The sequence below is a fragment of the Gobio gobio genome, assembly GCF_949357685.1.
Source record: "Gobio gobio genome assembly, chromosome: 19".
Lineage (NCBI taxonomy): Eukaryota > Metazoa > Chordata > Actinopteri > Cypriniformes > Gobionidae > Gobio > Gobio gobio.
The window spans coordinates 2,389,627-2,404,587 of NC_137112.1; the positions used below are offsets into that span (position 1 = coordinate 2,389,627).

Consider the following 14,961-nt stretch of genomic DNA (forward strand, 5'->3'; position numbering starts at 1 on the left):
TCGAGGACTGCGCCCAACAGTTCTCGGCCGCCCAGAAGCAGACTGAGGCCATTAAACACGTACTGCCCCGGCTCAGTCGCCTCAGCCTGTTCCCCACTGAGGCCGCCCTCCTGTGGCTCCACCCCTCCCGCCCGGCCCCAGCAGCAGCCTTCACCCGGGCCACGCCGTGGAGGTGGTTGCAGGAAGGCGTCCCAGCTCCAGCCCCGCAGCCTGCCTAACGTCAGGCAAAGCGGCGCTCTTGACGCAGACAACTCAGAGGTGGGTTCCAGTTCTTTCCAGGAGATGGTAGCAGGGATCTCTTTCTCTCAATCGCTTTTCTGGAAAGAACTCGTATCCCCATCTCTGAGCTCCCAGAGACCACGGATGGCAGTGTGCGACGCCCAAGGGCCTCACCACTCTCGTCCCGCTCTATCACCAGCCCCCCATCGGACGAGATCCCCGTGGAACGCTAGTCCTTCCCTGGTCTCCTCTGTCAGGGCGTGAAATTCAACCCCGCCCACACTTTGGGACACTCCCTCGCCTCCCTATGTCTGGGCCGGTCATCCCGCTTCGGTGCCCCATCGTGGGTACGTCTGTTGCTCGCACAGCCACTGGTTCAGTTTTGGGAGTCTAGCTTCAGCTTCCCAGACTGACCAGCTGGTTCTACCACAGGCTCGTCTATGCGATTCAGTTTGCACGATCTCCTCCCCGCTCTCGGGGAGTACGCTTACCATGGTGGGTGGCAACGCCCTGTCATATGCAGAGTTCGTCACCCTACTGGCGAAGGGTGCGGTCGAGGTACTCTCATTTGCCCGCTTTTCCCCGACCCAGACTGTCCCCGCGGTCTGCCTTCAGACAGCCGGCACTCCAGTACGCGGCTCTCCCATCCGGGTAGCCCTGTCACTTCGTGGCTTCACAGAAGCCGTCGAGGCAGCCCCTGCACCACCTAGGTGCATGGTGTTCATATCCTGGACTATCTTGGTGACTGGCTAATTAACTCACTCTTGAGACCAGGTTTGCGGACACAGGAACCTAGTGCTCCGGCACCTCACCTGTTTGGGCCTTCGGATCAATCGCCATGTACATGCAGTGCGAGCGCGTGCACTGTTGATGCTGACTTACCTCCGTCTAATCGAGGGTAAGCGTGCGGTTCCACTGAAGTAATTTCAGAGGCTCCTAGGGCATATGGCATCCGTAGCCACAGTAAAACCGCTCAGACTGCTTCATATGAGACCACTTCAGCACTGGCCTTGCGATCGAGTCCTGAGATGGGCATGGCAACAGGGCACGCTCCGGGTCCCATTGACTCAGGCCTGCCATCATTCCTTCACCACGTGTGAACCTCACTTTTCTATGGGAAGAGCTCCCTTAGAACGAGTTTCTGGGCATATTGTTGTTTTATAGAATGCCTCTGTCACGGGCTGAGGTGCCATGCACAATTGACTTGCTCTCGCGGGCTCCTGGCAAGGACCCCAGCACCTAGGGCTGTCGATTGCCTCGAGCTGCTGACCGTACGCCTTGCCCTGCACGGCTTCTAGCCCAGCTCTAGGTTGGACGTGCACTGGTCCATGCAGACAATACGGCCTCAGTAGCTTACATCAAACCGTCATGGTGACCTATGCTCCCGCCGTATGTCGCAACTCGCCCGCCATCTCCTCCTATGGAGTAAGAAGCATCTGAAGTCCCTTCATGCCATTCACGTCCTGGGAGGTCTGAACCGTGCAGCCGACGAGCTGTCTAAAGACTCCATCCCCAGATGGTTCAGCTGATTTGGGAACATCTCGGCGCAGGTTGACCTGTTGCCTCCCACAACTCTTCCTACTGCTGCCTGTTTTACTCCCTGTCCGAGGGCACCCTCGGCATGGACGCTCTGGCGCACAGCTGGCTGCGGGGCCTCCGCAAATATGCATTTTCCCCAGTGAGCCTTCTTGCACACACACTGTGCAAGATCAGGGAGGCCAAGGAGCGGGTCCTTTTTGGTCGCCCCCTCCCTGGTCGATCCCTCTGAGGAAGGCCTCCTTTCTCAGAGACAGGGCACCCATTGGCACCCACGTCCCGATCTCCAGATCCTCCACGTGTGGCTCCTGAACGGGTCCCGGCAGGTTTGAGTACCCTACCACCTCAGGTGGTGGCTTCCATCACTTCTGCTAGGGCCTTGTCTACCAGACACACCTATCGGGTCTATGCTCCCGTTTTTGCAGGAAGGGTTGGAACGAAGAATGTCTCCTTCCACCCTGAAAGTCTATGTGGCCACTATCTCATCCTACCACAAACTTGTTGAGACAAAGTGGTAAGTCAGCGCGACCTGGTCATCAGGTCCCCCCCCTCATACCCTCTTAGGATCTCGCAGTGATCTTATCTGCCCTGTGAGAGCTCCCTTTGAGCCTTTGCGATCAGTTGAGCTGTCAATGAAGACGGCGCTTCTGATCGTACTGGCCCCCGTCAAGAGGGTAGGGGACCTGCAGGTATTTTCGGTTGATGAAGCATGCCTGGAATTCGGGCCGGCCAATTCTCATGTCATCCTGAGACCCCGGCCTGGATGTGTGCCCAAGGTTCTCACCACTCCCTTCAGGGACTAGGTGATGAGCCTGCAAGCGATGCCTTGGAGAAGGCAGACCCAGCCTTGGCACTGCTCTGTCCAGAATGCGCCCTCCGCGCTTACGTAAGACAGGACGCAGTGTTTCAGGACCTCAGACCAGCTCTTTGTCTGTTATGGTGGGAAGCTGAAGGGAAGAGTAAGCCTCTTTCCACTGTAAGCCTCCTTGAGCATGTGTCTTTCCTCTGGCAAGCCATTGCCACTCCTGGGGTGTAAAAATCTTCCTCCTTCGGCGGGTTACCCCAGAGTTCTTCCATATACAGCCCCCTCGGGGGTCATATGTGTATCCTTAAGTCCCCCCTTAGGGCAGGCACGTGGAATATGCTTCCCAGTGTACCTTGGTATTCCTGTGTTAAGTTGGAGTCCTTCGTCCGTTCCCTCCTCAGGGAACGAGGGTTACATACGTAACCGAGACGTTTCGGCTTAAAGACGGGGCGAAGCCAAAACATGAATACTTCTGTACATGTGATTTTCTTTCGTTTTTTATTATTTAATACATTTGCAAATATTTCAAACAAACCTCTTTCACGTTGTCATTATGGTGTATTGTTTGTAGAATTGAGGAAAATAATTAATTGAATCCATTTGGGAATAAGGCTGTAACATAACAAAATGTGTAAGAAGTGAAGTGCTGAGTACTTCCCGGATGCTCTGTAGTGCAGGACTGATATACAGCAAACATTTGGGGTGTGTCTCATTCAGTTCCCTCGCTCCCGAATAAGTATATCGTGTACACAATTTCGGCCACTGGTAAGGGCAGTAAAAGACGCTGGCTCACTACACATCGGGACACTAATGACTCTATTCAGGACCGGTTCTACGGGGGTGCTAAGCACCCTCAAACACAAGCAAAAGCACCCTCAGTTGATACTGTAATAATATTGGCGAAACAGATTTGGCAGATTTGAAAATTTGTGTCCGAGCTCTGGAGAGCACCAAATGCATTTACAGCATGTTTTTGCAGCGGTGAGTAATGCGCCAATCACAGATATAATTGTTGATCTCTTGAACGCGATCAGAATCTCACCGCTCAAAACGGCAGAGTTTTATTCAGTTAATGCAGGCTCGCGAAACCTCTCATTAACAAACAAAGTCAAGACACGATGTAAGTAGGAGATTTATTGTTGACAACTTCATTTTTATAACTGAACTTTGTGAGACCGCAATGAACTGACAAAGCAACAGCATTTTAGTGATTGTAGCGATCTTGGCTAACTTTCGAGGCTACTGACAACTAAATATAAATGCCACTCTGCATGAGACAGAAATATCTTCCCGAGTCCCAGAATACAGGTTTGGCCTCTGTAGAGGAGTTTATATTTTAGAGAATTTCTCTGACAACATACACAGTTTTAAGTCTGCATAATCTTATGAAATATAAGACATTCTTATGAAAATATTACTTTTTACATCACACATTGTCCCAAAACACATTAATCTGCCAATTTGATACAGTGTATAGATGCATTGCCTAGAATGTGAATGGCATTTATGGCCATGTTTACACACATATTGCATAAAGTAAAATGGTATATATAATTATTCTGTATCTTTGATAACATTGAGAATCATCTTTGTACAAAGTTTGGATAAAAAAAAAACTTGAAGCATAAAAATGTACTGGTGAATGGAAAAAAAATCCCATTGTTTGTCTATTCATGTCTTTTAATTTTTCTCAACAAATGGGTTCTGGTGTCCTCTACAGAGCAGAGGATATAGCATATAACATAGGAATTAAAAAAATCTATTTGTTTTCTAAATTCACAAAACTTTATTTTCTGGTTCTCAGGAAGATGACATGTTAAAATACTAGTGACGCATTAAAGCAATGTAAAGGCAGTGTAAAGCGATGTAAAGATACTAATGGATTAATAGACAATTTGTAGCAAAATATTTCTAATTAAAGTGATGAGTTTTAATCTGCACTTTACTAGAGCACCCTCAGTGATTTGATTCTGGAACTGGGCCTGACTCTGTGTGTCGCTATCGGTCATTATGTGTAGTGAGTTGGCTCATGGGATTTGAGTTTCGCGCTTCAGAGCTTCTGTTAAGGGAGCATAGTGAGCATTGATGCACCCTGGGTTTTGCGGTGCATTGTGGGACTTTTTAGGGAGCAAACATTTCAGTGCACTGGAAGGATTCTGTGATTGAAACAGCCCTTAAAATGGCCGACTCCCTGATCAGTGCCCTGACTAGTGAACTAGGAGCTGATTGAGACGCACCCTTGTGTTATAGATATGGGAATCATTTAATATGTGTCAGAAGTGAAAGCAATGACACATCAGTAGGGGAGAACCGGGGCGAAAGTAACACGGGACAAAAGTAACAACGCGATTTTCTCCGAGCCCTGAATACATTTGCATTTCAAGCTATGACAGCACGTTCAGCATACAACCCTTGACGGATCTGCCAAATATCATGTGATTCCGCCATCGTTTCCCGCGGTTAGGTCCGAAATGCAGTTTTCAAGTACGGCAAGTAAATTAATGAAGCGGTACTTTTTTTTCTAATTACAAGTTGTGTTTCTTGTTTTATGTGTCACAGTAATGATCAATCTACGGGTTATTTAGTGCTGTTACACACCCTGAAGGTTTGTCTTTTCAGAGTTTTTCAGTATAAAAGTAAATCGTTTTTAAATGTCAGGGCTTCCTGTCGGGACGAAAGTAACACTTGTTGTAATTTAATTTTTATATTGTTCATACTGTTGAAGAAAAAACATATCAAATAGATTGACATTGCAAATAAAAAAGATTCTAAACAATTCAAGTTTGTACTGTCATATTACATTTGAAACATTTGATGAACTTTAACATATAAAATGAAAATGTAATTTAATATTTTTTTTGCAAAGATAAAGGACAAAATATGTTTACAGTTACATATTAACAAGGTCATAGTCAGGTATGTTTAATAAAAACAAGAGTAGCACCAAAAAATCTAGCTTGTATTGTTGTGTTACTTTTGACCCACCTGTGTGTTACTTTCGTCCCACCTGAAGTATGTGCAGCTTATGTTCAAAGTGAAATTATACTGTAGTCGTTCTACATTTGTACAAAATACCACCTGCTATTGATAGACCACACTTGTGAGTTATTGGCCACAGCAAAAATATATCTCGGTCTAAAACATTATCTTTTAAGATTACGATTTTCTGAAAAATGGTACTTTCGTCCCTGCTCTCCCCTACCATAAGCACATTTTAAGAGACATTTGTTCTGACCTTTATAGTGGTGTGACCGCTCTTAACTCTGTGTTGTGAGTGGAGGATGAGACACCGGGAACAGGAATCACTCATGTCAGGTTTTATTCTGCATCAAAAAAAAGAAACAAACAAGCTGGAATCTGTGGCCTTCTGTCACAATTTTAGCTGTCAGTGAAAGACATTATTTTAGCCACAAAATTAGCTCACTCAAGCTAATGAATCCTCTCTGAAAATACATCTTGTTTACATCACTCACACAAACTTCACACATGTTTTAATAACAATAAAGTGCATTTAGGAACGAAATGACATATTTTATTTAAAAAAAAAAACTCATATAAAACTGTTTACACGGAGCTTCAGCACAGCTCACCTCTTTCTCTCTCTCTCTCTTCAGTCGCTTTACCTGAGCCGAAGGAGAGCAGGCGAAACCGGAACACGAGTCTTAAAGGAGCCACGCACCTTATTTAACAAAACACCAAATCACTGAAAAATGAACATATAACTATAGAAACATGACATCCCAAATAAAATAAACCAATATTAAAAGAATAAATGACATTTTTAAAGAATAATTTTCAGAATACAAAACAATTATATAAATGTAAAATAATTGATAAATTGAGAGATTTTTATATATTTATTTAATTATTTATTTATTTTAACGAGAGAAAACGTATCTCAAACCACCGTTTCCAGGAACGTTCAACCCGGAAACCGTAACGAAACGTTGCGCACCTGTTTAAGCTTGAGCGTGACCAATGATTCTCTTGATTCGCATGTTTCATTTACAAAAGAGATCCAACATAAACCAAATATCCTGGACCTGCAGAACTCCACGTTTTAGGGAAGATCAGGTAACATTTGACCTTTGTTCTTATAAGTGCTACCACTGTACAGATGTAATGTTTTTCTTGTTTAGCGTCTGTAGCAGGTGTAATATTATATTTATTTAAGTTAACTCAAAATCTCTCCATTTATCAATTATTTTACATTATAATTGTTTTGTATTCTGAAAATTGTTCTTTTAATATTTAATTTAATTTATTCTTTTAATATTGGTTTATTTTATTTGGGATGTCATGTTTCTATTGTTATATGTTCATTTTTCAGTGATTTGGTGTTTTGTTAAATAAGGTGCGTGGCTCCTTTAAGACTCGTGTTCCGGTTTCGCTTGCTCTCCTCCTTCGGCTCCAGTAAAGCGACTGAAGAGAGAGAGAGAGGTGAGCTGTGCTGAAGCTCCGTATACAAAGTTTTATATGAGTTTAGTTTAACTAAAATATGCAATTTAGTTCTTAAATGCACTTTAATATTATTAAAACATGTATGAAGTTTGTGTGAGTGATGTAAAGTGTGGCTAAAATAATGTGTTTCACTGACAGGCAAAACTGTGAAATAAGGCCACAGATTCCAGCTGGTTTGTTTCTTCTTTTTATGATTCCTGTTGCCCGGTTGTCGTTCATCCTCCACTCACACAACACAGAGTTAAGAGCGGTCACACGTCTATAAAGGTAATAACAAATGTCTCTTAAATGGTACTGATGTTTCATTGCTTTCACTTCTAAAACATATGAAATGATTCCCATATCTTAAAAGGTTTGCATTTTTCATTGTATTTTCTAAATTCTCTAATTGTAGTTGTCGAGGTCTTTGCTGAATATCAGTCCTGCACATACAGAGCATCGGGAGATTCTTACAGCCTTATTCCAAAATTGATTAAATTCATTATTTTCCTCAATTGTAATAACAACACCCCATAATGACAGACTGAAAGAAGTTTGTTTGAAATATTTTCAAATTTATAAAAAATAAAAAACTCACATGTAGGGCCTACACAAGTATTCAGGTTTCTACTTCGCCCCGTCTTTAAAGGTGAACTATGTAGGATTTTTTCAGTAAAATATCCAAACACCACTAGGCCAGTGTTATATGTTTTGTTCAGTTGAGTACTTACAACCAAATGTTTCCAACTATTTGTAAATCGAGAGAAAATTGCTGTTTTATCCAAGTAACTGGGACGTGTGAGGGCGTGGCCTGTCGATGACATCATATCTGCGTTCCCCTCGGTTTGTGGTTTTATTCTGCAGAAGCGCTTTCCTCTCACTGCAGTGTGAACAAGTGTCATAGCAGCCGCTGAGAGAACGCACAGAGTAACGCCATCCCATCATCAACACACTCAGACGTGTCTAATATGATCAACAGAGCTGCGTTACCTCACACTCATGAGCGGAAGTGGCGCCGGCGACTGTGTCCCGTCCAGTGCTTGAAGAGGAAAAAATAAAGTACCGGTACTTACCAGAGGGGGCGGGGCTTTGTTGTGGGTGTGGTTATGGGGGATTGTTTAGTCAATAATTCAAGAAGGTCCATATTTTAAAGCTCTTTCTAACCTTAAAAGTAACATATACACTAACCTAAAGGATTATTAGGAACACCTGTTCAATTTCTCATTAATGCAATTATCTAATCAACCAATCACATGGCAGTTGCTTCAATGCATTTAGGGGTGTGGTCCTGGTCAAGACAATCTCCTGAACTCCAAACTGAATGTCAGAATGGGAAAGAAAGGTGATTTAAGCAATTTTGAGCGTGGCATGGTTGTAGGGATGAAACGATTACCGGTTTCACGATAAACCACGGTAAAATTTAGTGACGGTTAGTAATATCGTATAAAATTTAATTATCATTAAAACCGCATGTTATTATCATGATTTTAAAACTCGCGGTAAATCTTGTCCAGTCAGCCTCAGTCTGTTGCGCGCACTGCTGTTTTCTGAATGAGAAGAAATGGCAGAAGCAGTGACAGCGCCGGGAGATTTTTCAGACTTCTAAAAGGACCAAATCTGAGGCGTTGTCATATTTTGGCTTTTACAAAAGTCCTGAGGGAAACTTAATCTAAGATGGTCACCCTGTCTGCAGAACATGCCAGAATAAAGTCGCTGTAATAGAGGGAAACACTTCAAAACTACAAACGCAAGGCAAGTGGACTTTGACCTGAATACCAAAACTACGTCTGGGAAATAATAACGTGAAGCGAACGAACAAGTTCAGACAAGACTAAGGTGACATTTAAGGGATAATAATCAGGGCATGACATTAACAACCGCCATTTGCGGGTGTAAGTTAACGTTATTTCGGCTGCACACTAGCCACTCTGCTGTTGAACTTATTATAGTCTTCTCAAAAGCCATCTGTTATAATCGCGTTGCGCATTATAACCACTCACACTTTATATTGAGTTTATGAATGCAATGTCTCATAATCAGAGGCGTTCAGATTATCCGGAATTTTGTTCAGAGCGCGCGCCGCTCACACGCTGAAATCTACACTAAAAGCAGATGTGTGTGTGATGTACGCAAGAGATTCACTCATCATACAGAGGTTGACTGTTTTTGTTCTATTTCAGCAGCGAAAATAGTTTCAAACAAACACAGCAGAACCACAGCGCATTTGATGTGACTGGCATAAAGTTGGCGAATTTAGGGACCGTCTCTAAAGTTACACACAACATTGGTAACGTTATACACGTTTGAAACTTTAATAGCATTTGAAGAGAATGAAAGTCATAAAACTGGCTGTAAAGTGATCATCTAGGTGTCAGGTATGATGCAGTAATTTTGATATTTAATAAAATAAACTGTCAAATCATATGGAAATCAGAGGTGTCAAAAGTATTCGCTTTCATTACTCAAGTAGAAGTATAGATACTGGGGTTTAAAAAGACTTCTGTAGAAGTTGAAGTATCAACTCAAGCTTTTTACTCAAGTAAAAGTGTAAAAGTACTGGTTTCAAAACTACTTAAAGTATAAAAGTAAAAGTAATGTAAAGGGGAAAAAATTCCATTAAAGGGGTAGTTCACCCAAAAATGTTTGTAACCAAGCAGATTATATGCAACCATTGACTGCCATAGTATTTTCCCCTACTATGGCAGTCAATGGTTGCTCTATCTGCTTGGTTACAAACATTCTTCAAAATATCTTCAGAACAGAGAAACTCATACAGGTTTGGAACAACTTGAGGGTGAGTAAATGATGACAGAATTTTAATTTTTGGGTGAATTATCCCTTTAAGGACAAAAGACTAGGCCGCGCCACAGTGCATACCCCACCTCCTCAAAAAAAAAATTTTCTAAAGGCCATAATGACTATAATGTTATATTAAGAAGTTAAAGTTGAACATTTTTAGATGCACTTGGCTACGCATTTCAGCCACATATATTCCCATTAAAAATGAACGTATTTTAGGACAATGCAAATACATTAAAGAACCATATCCTACTGAGCATTAACGTGTTTCATGGAGCGGAAGATTTGATGACTAGTTGCCTATAAATATTGTAAAGGTGCAAAAGGTCAAAATTCAGAGGCATGTTATCAATAACCATTTTTTGAATGTGTGATCAGTGTGGCCAGATTGGGTCAAAGATTTCCAGCCCAAAAACCTCACCAAATGTACATTTATATTCAAAAAAATGGTTATTGATAACATGTCTGGTTATTGATAACAATTTTGACTTTTTGCACCTTTACAATGGGCTACTTATAGGCAACTAGTCACAAAAAAAACTTTAACTGCCAAAATAATGTATTATTTTATTGCCATACCAATCAATGTTGATAAGTAAGTTACCATTTTATCTCCTTAAAACATAACATTGATGATTAAAAAAATAAATCCCAGTAAAACGGATCAAATATGACTATATGTCCACGTAGAAACTGTCAAAACGGCTATCCGTCAGAAAAACACATACATAATTTAATTTTCAATGTCAACAGTAAGAAGCCAATTTACGTGCAAAAAGTGCCCAATATAGAGATTGGAAAAAGCAATGTAATAAACACGCATTTCACACGTTAATGGATACACCACTGCCAAAATGCGTAATTCATTGATACTGTGTACAATAATCTGCCAACAAAAAATTACAACAATGCGCTTACCTTTGTGTTGCACTTAACTTTGACAAAACTACAGTATATCTTTCGTGAAGTACATGGCACATGCACTTAGCACAGTTAAAACGGATTAATCGTTGATTTTAACATCTTTCATTTTCAGCAGCTGTCGGGGTTGCTAGTTGCAGATGTCCTGAGTGTATATATGATGATGAACAGGAGTCACGGTTATATTTATAAAGAGTCTTCGAGTCACAGGTGTAATTCACGTTTGAGAGTTGAGTCACTCTCCCACTTTTTACTGTAGATACAATTTACTGTATATTTATGCCACTGGCATAGCGATCACTGGAATATACAGCTACGAGTTATCGCGCTAAAACCTCGGCTAAAGTCATGAATGTGCACGTCTGCCTGCTGATCGCTGATTGGCTGAAAGTGCGTGCTCGTCGGCGAGAACCCGCCCTATCTGGCAACATGGTGTGTGATTTGTGCAGGTGCAGGCGTGATTGATTGCCTACAACCCAATAGGGTGTCGGAATGGTTTGTGTTTATCCTTCTCATCCAACCACAATCAAATTCACTCTGTCCGGATGGAGCGATTTATCTGGATAGTTTTTTTTTTTTATGACAAGCCGGAATGAAAACATGCCGATATGGAATAGGAGTAACGAGGCTATTTTTAAAATGTAAGGAGTAGAAAGTACAGATAATTGCTTGAAAATGTAAGGAGTAGAAGTAAAAAGTAGGCTGAAAAATAATTACTCCAGTAAAGTATAGATACTCAAAATTTCTACTTAAGTAAGGTAACAAAGTATTTGTACTTCGTTACTTGACACCTCTGATGGAAATATGGATATGCATTATTTCTCTAGGATACTGTTTGGGCTCTTACACAAAACATGCTAGATTTAAATGCATCATTGCTGAACACTGATGAGAATATTGCTTGAGAATATATTTACAGAGATAATATTAGAGATTATATTTACGAGAAATTATTATTATTTATGCGTTGCTATTGACGACGGCCATTATAAGGAAGAAAATCCCACAGAATCTTGCTTAAAAAAGTGCATAGAGCTGCTTTAGTTTGTTTGTTGATTTTCAAATATAAAACTTGAACAAAACCGTGATAATATTGATAACCGTGATAATTTGGGTCACTATAATCGTGATGTTAAATTTCCATACCGTTTCATCCCTACATGGTTGTTGGTGCCAGACGGGCTGGTCTGAGTATTTCACAATCTGCTCAGTTACTGGGATTTTCACGCACAACCATTTCTAGGGTTTACAAAGAATGGTGTGAAAAGGGAAAAGCATCCAGTATGCGGCAGTCATGAGGGTGAAAATGCCTTGTTGATGCTAGAGGTCAGAGGAGAATGGGCCGACTGATTCAAGCTGATAGAAGAGCAACTTTGACTGAAATAACCACTCGTTACAACCGAGGTCTGCAGCAAAGCATTTTTGAAGCCACAACACGCACAACCTTGAGGTGGATGGGCTACAACAGCAGAAGACCCCACCGGGTACCACTCATCTCCACTACAAATAGGAAAAAGAGGCTACAATTTGCACAAGCTCACCAAAACTGGACAGTTGAAGACTGGAAAAATGCTGCCTGGTCTGATGAGTCTGGATTTCTGTTGAGACATTCAGATGGTAGAGTCAGAATTTGGTGTAAACAGAATGAGAACATCGATCCATCATGCCTTGTTTCCACTGTGCAGGCTGGTGGTGGTGGTGTAATGGTGTGGGTGATGTTTTCTTGGCACACTTTAGGCCCCTTAGTGCCAATTGGGCATTGTTTAAATGCCACGGCCTACCTGAGCATTGTTTCTGACCATGTCCATCCCTTTATGAGCACCATGTCCCCATCCTCTGATGGCTACTTCCAGCAGGATAATGCACCATGTCATAAAGCTCCAATAATTTCAAATTGGTTTCTTGAACATGTCAATGAGTTCACTGGACTAAAACTGCCGCCACAGTCACCAGATCTCAACCCAATAGAGCATCTTTGGGATGTGGTGGAACGGGAGCTTCGTGCCCTGGATGTGCATCCCACAAATCTCCATCAACTGCAAGATGCAATCCTATCAATATGGGCCAACATTTCTAAAGAATGCTTTCAGCACCTTGTTGAATCAATGCCACATAGAATTAAGGCAGTTCTGAAGGAGAAAGAGGGTCAAACACAGAATTAGTGTGTGTTCCTAATAATCCTTTCGGTGAGTGTAGTTCTTGTAATTGTTTAACTATAGCATTTATTACAATAAGGGTTTATTTACAAAGCAAGACCATTGACAGCACCTCATTACCACGCAGGCCAATGTTAACTTTTTTTCTTTCTTTTTTCTTTTTTCTAATCAAATAACAACACAGTTAGAAACTATAGCTACAACATGCCACATGTTTAATATACATCTTTAGTGAAAAATCTATTCCCTTAACTGATTATCTATTATAAATTCTACAACATTGTTAAAAGCGCTATATAAATAAAGTTGACTTGACAACTAGTCAAAATTTACCATAGTAAATACAACAGAACGTGATAAACTTTAGTAAATCTGGCCATCAGGAGTTTAAAAAGATTGCAGGATGATGCTTCCCCTCTTCTCATCAGTCATTTTAGTGGCTGTTTTACAACCCCAAATCAGAAAAAGTTGGGACAGTATGGAAAACGCAAAAAAAAAAAAAAGAAGTGATTTCTAAATTTACTTTGACTTGTATTTCATTGCAGACAATATGAACAAAAAATATTTCATGTTTTGTCTGGTCAACTTCATGTCATTTGTAAATATGCATCCTTTCCTGTCATTCAGACCTGCAACACATTTCAAAAAAAGTTGGGACAGTAAAGCATTTACCACTTTGTAATGTTGTCATTCCTTTTCACAACACTTAAAAGACGTTTAGGGACTGAAGACACCAAGTGATGAAGTGTTTCAGCTGTAATTTTGTCCCATTCTTCCTGCAAACAAGTCTTAAGGTGGGCAACAGTACGGGGTCTTCGCTGTCAATATTCTATTGGAGACAGGTCGGGACTGCAGGCAGGCCAGTCAAGTATCCGTACCCTCTTCCTCCGCAGCCAGGACTTTGTAATGTGTGCAGAATGTGGTTTTGCATTGTCTTGTTGAAATATGCATGGACGTCCCTGGAAAAGATGTCTTCTTGAAGGCAGCATATTATGCTCCAAAATCTCTATGTACTTTTCAGCATTAATGGTGCCTTCACAGAAGTGCAAGTTACCTTTGCCAAGGGCACTGACACAACCCCATACCATGACAGACCCTGGCTTTTGGACTTGTTGCTGGTAACAGTCTGGATGATCCTTTTCTTCTTTGGTCCGGAGCACACAGCGTCCATTCCTCCCAAAAAATACCTCAAATACTGATTCATCTGACCACAGTACACGTTTCCACTGTGTGATGGTCCATCCCAGATGCCTCCGAGCCCAGAGAAGTCGACGGCGCTTCTGGACACTGTTAACATAGGGCTTCCTTTTGGCACAGTACAGTTTTAACTGGCATTTGTGGATGTAACTACGTATTGTGGTACTTGACAAAGGTTTGCCAAAGTAGTCCTGAGCCCATGTGGTGATATCGCTTATAGATGAATGACGATTCTTGATGCAGTGCCGCCTGAGGGATCGGAGATCACGGTTGTTCAGCTTAGGCTTGCGCCCTTGTTCTTTACGCACTGAAATTCCTCCAGATTCCTTGAATCTTTTAATTATGTTATGCACTGTTGAATGTGAAATATCCAAATCTCTTCCTATATTTCTTTGAGGAACATTGTTTTCAAACATTTCAATAATTTTCTCACGTATTTGTTGGCAAACTGGCGATCCTCGGCCCATCTTTGCTCCTAAAGGATTAGACCTTTCTTGGATGCTGCTTTTGTACCAAATCATAATTACAATCACCTGTTGACATCACCTGTTTCAAATCACATCATTATTTAACCATTTTACCTCATTACTAGCACTAATTTGCTCCTGTCCCAACTTTTTTTGAAATGTGTTGCAGGTCTGAATGACAGGAAAGGATGCATATTTACAAATGACATGAAGTTGACCAGACAAAACATGAAATATTTTGTGTTCATATTGTCTGCAATGAAATACAAGTCAAAGTAAATTTAGAAATCACTTCTTTTTTTTTTTTTTGCGTTTTCCAGACTGTCCCAACTTTTTCTGATTTGGGGTTGTGGCTTATGTTGGACTTTCTCCGTAGTGTTTTCAATAGAATTCTCAATAGAATTCAAATGGGACGCACATT

At 41.5% G+C, this 14,961-nt stretch overlaps 2 protein-coding genes across 2 annotated transcripts in view; one reads left to right on the forward strand and one right to left on the reverse strand.

The window, feature by feature from the left end:
- Positions 1–6,195, reverse strand: part of LOC307142983 (NACHT, LRR and PYD domains-containing protein 1 homolog) — a 34,924-nt gene extending 28,729 nt beyond the window's left edge. The window contains exons 1-2 of the mRNA XM_079844221.1: positions 6,151–6,195; positions 5,796–5,883 (exon numbers count right to left, since the gene is read on the reverse strand). The gene's annotated coding sequence lies outside the window, so the exon portion shown is untranslated. The remainder of the gene's footprint in view (positions 1–5,795; positions 5,884–6,150) is intronic.
- A 765-nt stretch (positions 6,196–6,960) lies between these two features.
- The window catches only part of LOC307142746 (NACHT, LRR and PYD domains-containing protein 1 homolog), a 49,339-nt gene continuing 41,338 nt past the window's right edge, over positions 6,961–14,961 (forward strand). The window contains exons 1-2 of the mRNA XM_079843818.1: positions 6,961–7,000; positions 7,160–7,288. The gene's annotated coding sequence lies outside the window, so the exon portion shown is untranslated. The remainder of the gene's footprint in view (positions 7,001–7,159; positions 7,289–14,961) is intronic.